The sequence below is a fragment of the Piliocolobus tephrosceles genome, chromosome 7 (genome assembly GCF_002776525.5).
Source record: "Piliocolobus tephrosceles isolate RC106 chromosome 7, ASM277652v3, whole genome shotgun sequence".
Taxonomy (NCBI): domain Eukaryota; kingdom Metazoa; phylum Chordata; class Mammalia; order Primates; family Cercopithecidae; genus Piliocolobus; species Piliocolobus tephrosceles.
In genome coordinates this window covers 70,846,802-70,852,801 of record NC_045440.1, presented here as the reverse complement: position 1 = coordinate 70,852,801, position 6,000 = coordinate 70,846,802, and positions in this window count along the sequence as shown.

Below are 6,000 nucleotides of genomic sequence, written 5' to 3'. Positions count from 1 at the left end.
GGATTACAGCTGTGAGCCACCATGCCTGGCCTCCTGCTTTTATCCCTTTGGGCAGAGGTTAATTATATGGTCACATCTAGCTTCAAGGGAGCCTGGGAAATATAGCCTTGATTCTGGGCATTCCTGTGGCCCATTAAAAATTTGGCAATCAATCATATGAAAGAAGTGGAGATTGGATATTAGAGTCTCCATTACAGCATAGAAAGTCAACTCATTAATTAATTTATTTGTTCAGCCTCCTACCATGTGCCAGGTGCCCTGCTAAACACTGGGAATATAAATTGGATACAACATGGTACATTTCCTGGAAGAATTCAAAGTCTAGGCATCTTCTTATATTTTGAATGGCTTCTAATGGCTTTTCCAACCTCTGTGGTCTTGATTAATTGCAACTGAATGTTAGCTTTTTTTTTAAATTGACTTGCTTAGAACTGCATGTTATTGACCACTGTCAACTGTGCATTTAGACTGCATCTTTTATTTGCTTATTTATTTATTTATTTATTTATTTATTTATTTATTTTTGAGACGGAGTCTAGCTGTGTTGCCTGGGCTGGAGTGCAGTGGCCGGATCTCAGCTCACTGCAAGCTCCGCTGCCTTCCAGGTTCACGCCATTCTCTCACCTCAGCCTCCCAAGTAGCTGGGACTACAGGCGCACGCCACCTCGCCCGGCTAGTTTTTTGTATTTTTTAGTAGAGACGGAGTTTCACCATGTTAGCCAGGATGGTCTCGATCTCCTGACCTTGTGATCCGCCCATCTCGGCCTCCCAAAGTGCTGGGATTACAGGCTTGAGCCACCGCGGCCGGCCTGCTTATTTATTTTTTAAACTTAAGAGTTCTAATGCACAGGGTCTGAGCGATGAACATGGAGTTCTGTGTCCTTCTGCTATCATCGTTAGGATGTTTGAATTATTCTGGAGGTATCTATCATTCTGGAAGTAACATTGACACATCCACAGCAGTCCTGTACTGGGAAGCAGAACAAAAAGTCTCCACGAGGATTAAATGGGGCCCTTTATTTTTAACTTTATACAAATTTGCATTAGACCAGTATTCATTAGATGAGTAAAAGCCCTGCATACTCAGTGACGACAGGACGCATTTATAAATGGGTTAATCTCTCAATCAGATGAGTGATTTTCTGGAAATATTTTTGCCAAAACCCCTCAGGCTCAAACGTATGGTGAGTGAGCTGGGGCTTTTATCCTTTTCTAGGTTGACTCATGTAATTCTAAACTCTGATAACAAGGGATATTCAAGGGAGGGGGCTGTTTAAAGTGAACAAGAGTTTTTGTTTAACATATGTTTTAATCATGGGTTTGATCAAACTGGGATGTTTTCTCTCATTAAAAATTCCCTAAGCCAGTAAAATATTTGGGAATATCATTTGTTTCTTAGGTTTAGTTTGATTAAATAAATGCACATGCTACTAACATTCAGGCACTTTGTATTCACAGATCACTTTCTGGCTGCTGCTGTAGTTTTACCAGTAATTCTGTTTTCGGTGATTTTTTTTTTCCCATTTCTTCTTTTTTTTTTTTTTTTTTGAGACCAAGTCTCAGGCTGGAGTGCAGTGGCAGGATCTCAGCTCACTGCAAGCTCCGCCTCCTGGGTTCATGCCATTCTCCTGCCTCACCCTCCCGAGTAGCTGGGACTACAGGCGCCCGCCACCTCGCCCGGCTAGTTTTTTGTATTTTTTTAGTAGAGACGGGGTTTCACCGTGTTAGCCAGGATGGTCTCGATCTCCTGACCTCGTGATTCGCCCGTCTCGGCCTCCCAAAGTGCTGGGATTACAGGCTTGAGCCACTGCGCCCGGCCTTTCCCATTTCTTTTTTTCCTCTTGCCTTTGTTTTAATTTGCCTTCTGAAATGTTTTCTGCCAAAAATTAGGTGAGCTCCCAGATTAGAGGTGAGGGAGTTGGGAAGACAAGACATAATCAACCCCTATACACCAATGCCAACTCAGTGACACTTTGACAACTGAAAAATGGAATCTCAGAAATATCATGTGTTCTTCAAAATGCCTAATGTATTTTGGAAGGCAAGGATATCAGGACATTAAAGAAAAAAACTAATTTAAAATATACTTAGGCTAGTCCTGTCTTTTTTTTTTTTTTTGAGAGTCTTGCTCTGCCCCCCAGGCTGGAGTGCAGTAGCATGATCTCAGCTCACTGCAACCTCTGCCTCTTGGGTTCAAGCAATTCTTCTGCCTCAGCCTCCCGAATAGCTGGGACTGCAGGTGCATGCCACCATGCCCAGCTAATTTTTGTATTTTTAGTAGAGAGGGGAGTTTACCACGTTGGCCAGCCTGGTCCCCTGAACTCCTGACCTCAGGTGATCCTCCTGCCTCAGCCTCCCAAAGTGCTGGGATTACAGGCATGAATCACTGTGCCCAGCCTAGACCTGTAATTTTTATCATTCATGGTGATATGTGATATGAAAAATACAAATTGTTAAATACATCTTTTTTTTTTTCTTTTCTTTTTTTTTTTTTGGAGACGGAGTCTCGCTCTGTGGCCCAGGCTGGAGTGCAGTGGTGCGATCTCGGGTCACTGCAAGCTCCGCCTCCCGGGTTCCCGCCATTCTCCTGCCTCAGCCTCCCGAGTAGCTGGGACTACAGGCGCCCGCCACCACGCCCAGCTAGTTTTTTTGTATTTTTTAGTAGAGACGGGGTTTCACCGTGTCTACTACCGTGTTAGCCAGGATGGTCTCGATCTCCTGACCTAGTGATCCGCCCGTCTCGGCCTCCCAAAGTGCTGGGATTACAGGCTTGAGCCACCGCGCCCGGCCAAATACATCTTTTTATAAATGATTTCTAGTTTCTTAAGAAATAAGAATAAAAGTAATATGAAATCATATCAAATATTTCCATACGAAAAATCTTTTTATGATTCAGCACAAAGTGGCTTTGTTAACAAAAACGATACTACATAATATTCAGTTCCAAGATTTAACCCTTTATGACCTGAATGTTTATTTTCTTTTCTCTCTCTCTCTCTTTTTGTTTTTTTGGAGACAAGGTCTTACTCTCTCACTCAGGCTGGAGTGCAGTGGCATAATCATAGCTCACTTCAGCCTCAACTTCCTGGGCTCAGGCAATCCTCCTGCCTCAACCTCCCAAGTAGCTGGGACCACAGATGTGCACCACCATGCCCAGCTAAATTTTGTATGATTTGTAGAGACAGGATCTCGATATGTTGCCCAGGCTGATCTTGAACTTCTGGATTCAACTGATCCTCCTGTCGTGGCCTCCCAAAGTGCTGGGATTATAAGCATGAGTCACCGCTCCCAATCTGTTTATTTCCTTTTCTTAGGAAAGGAATAATGTCAACCTACTTTACAGAGTCCCTGTGAGCCCATACTTATTCTCTTTTGAAAGACTGTAAGAATATATATATAAATCTTTGATGTCTACTATGTGGTACCCTTGTGCAGGCAAAACCTGCACAATCTTCTGCTCTGGTCCTATGTGGGGATGATGTTGCTGAAGCGTGTTTGCGTAGCCTCTGCAGGTATTGACTGAAGAGCACCTGCTCCCCAGCTGCACAGGAGAGTCTGTATAGTAGAGAATCTTAGTCCTGTAATAATTAGTATCATAAATGAGGAATTCTTTTCTTTTTCTTCTCTTTCTTTCTCTCCTGCTTTAATTATGTCTATTTCCTTCTCTCTTCTTCTCTTGTGTCAATATTTTCACTTTTCTTAAAAATTCAAAAGTTTGGTGGGATGCGGTGGCTTACACCTGTAATCCCAGTACTTTGGGAAGCCAAGGCGGGCAGATCATGAGGTCAGGAGATCAAGACCATCCTGGCCAACATGGTGAAACCCTGTCTCTACAAAAATTACAAAAATTAGTCAGGTGTGGCAGCGTGCACCTGTAGTCCCAGCTACTCGGGAGGCAGAGGCAGGAGAATTGCTTGAATCCGGGAAGCAGAGGCTGCAGTGAGCCGAGATCGTGCCACTGCACTGCAGGCTGAGCAACAGAGTGAGACTCCTACTCAAAACAAAACAAAACAAAACAACTCAAATGTTTTTATTATGGGAATTAATTCTTTTTTATTATTTATTTATTATACCATTCAGAAATTCAGTTTCTTCCTGGTTTAGTCTTGGGAGGGTGTATGTGTCCAGGAATTTATCCATTTTTTCTAGATTTTCTAGTTTATTTGCGTAGAGGTGTTTATAGTATTCTCTGATGGTAGTTTGTAGTTCTGTAGGATTAGTGGTGATATCCCCTTTATCATTTTTTATTGCGTCTATTTGATTCTTCTCTCTTTTCTTCTTTATTAGTCTTGCTAGCAATCTATCAATTATGTTGATCTTTTCAAAAAACCAGCTCCTGGATTCATTGATTTTTTGAAGGGTTTTTGTGTCTCTATCTCCTTCAGTTCTGCTCTGATCTTAGTTATTTCTTGCCTTCTGCTAGCTTTTGAATGTGTTTGCTCTTGCTTCTCTAGTTCTTTAAATGTGATGTTAGGGTGTCAATTTTAGATATTTCCTGCTTTCTTTTGTGGGCATTTAGTGCTATAAATTTCCCTCTACACACTGCTTTAAATGTGTCCCAGAGATTCTGGCATGTTGTGTCTTTGTTCTCATTGGTTTCAAAGAACATCTTTATTTCTGACTTCATTTCGTTATGTACCCAGTAGTCATTCAGGAGCAGGTTGTTCGGTTTCTATGTAATGGAGCACTTTTGAATGAGTTTCTTAATCCTGAGTTTTAATTTGATTGCACTGTGGTTTGAGACAGTTTGTTATAATTTCTGTTCTTTTACATTTGCTGAGGCGTGCTTTACTTCCAACTGTGTGGTCAATTTTGGAATAAGTGCGATGTGGTGCTGCGAAGAATGTATATTCTGTTGATTTCAGGTGGAGAGTTCTGTAGATGTCTATTAGGGTCCTCGTGATGCAGAGCTGAGTTCAATTCCTGGATATCCTCGTTAACTTTCTGTATCGTTGGTCTGTCTAATGTTGACAGTGGGGTGTTAAAGTCTCCCATTATTATTGTGTGGGAGTCTAAGTCTCTTTGTAGTTTCTAAGGACTTGCTTTATGAATCTGGGTGGTGCTGTATTGGTTACATACATATTTAGGATAGTTAGCTCTTCCTGTTGAATTGATCCCTTTACCATTATGTAATGGTCTTCTTTGTCTCTTTTGATCTTTGTTGGTTTAAAGTCTTTTTATCAGAGACTAGCATTGCAATCCCTGCCTTTTTTTGTTCTCCATTTGCTTGGTAGATCTTCCTCCATCCCTTTATTTTGAGCCTATGTGTGTCTCTGCACGTGAGATGGGTCTCCTGAATACAGGATAGTGATGGGTCTTGACTCTTTATCCAATTTGCCAGTCTGTGTCTTTTAATTGTGGCATTTATCTCATTTACATTTAAGGTTAATATTGTTATGTGTGAATTTGATTCTGTCATTATGTTAGCTGGTTATTTTGCTCGTTAGTTGATGCAGTTTCTTCCTAGCATCGATGGTCTTTACAATTTGACATGTTTTTACAGTGGCTGGTACCGGTTGTTCCTTTCCATGTTTAGTGCTTTCTTCAGGAGCTCTTGTAGGGCAGGCCTGGTGGTGACAAAATCTCTCAGCATTTGCTTGTCTGTAAAGGAATTTATTTCTCCTTCACTTATGAAGCTTAGTTGGGCTGAATATGAAATTCTGGGTTGAAAATTCTTTTCTTCAAGAATGTTGAGGCTGGGCACGGTGGCTCAAGCCTGTAATCCCAGCACTTTGGGAGGCCGAGACGGGTGGATCACGAGGTCAGGAGATCGAGACCATCTTGGCTAACATGGTGAAACCCCGTCTCTACTAAAAAATACAAAAAACTAGCTGGGCGAGGTGGCGGGCGCCTGTAGTCCCAGCTACTCGGGAGGCTGAAGCAGGAGAATGGCGTGAACCAGGGAGGTGGAGCTTGCAGTGAGCTGAGATCCGGCCACTGCACTCCAACCCGGGCGACAGAGTGAGACTCCGTCTCAAAAAAAAAAAAAAAAAAAAAAGA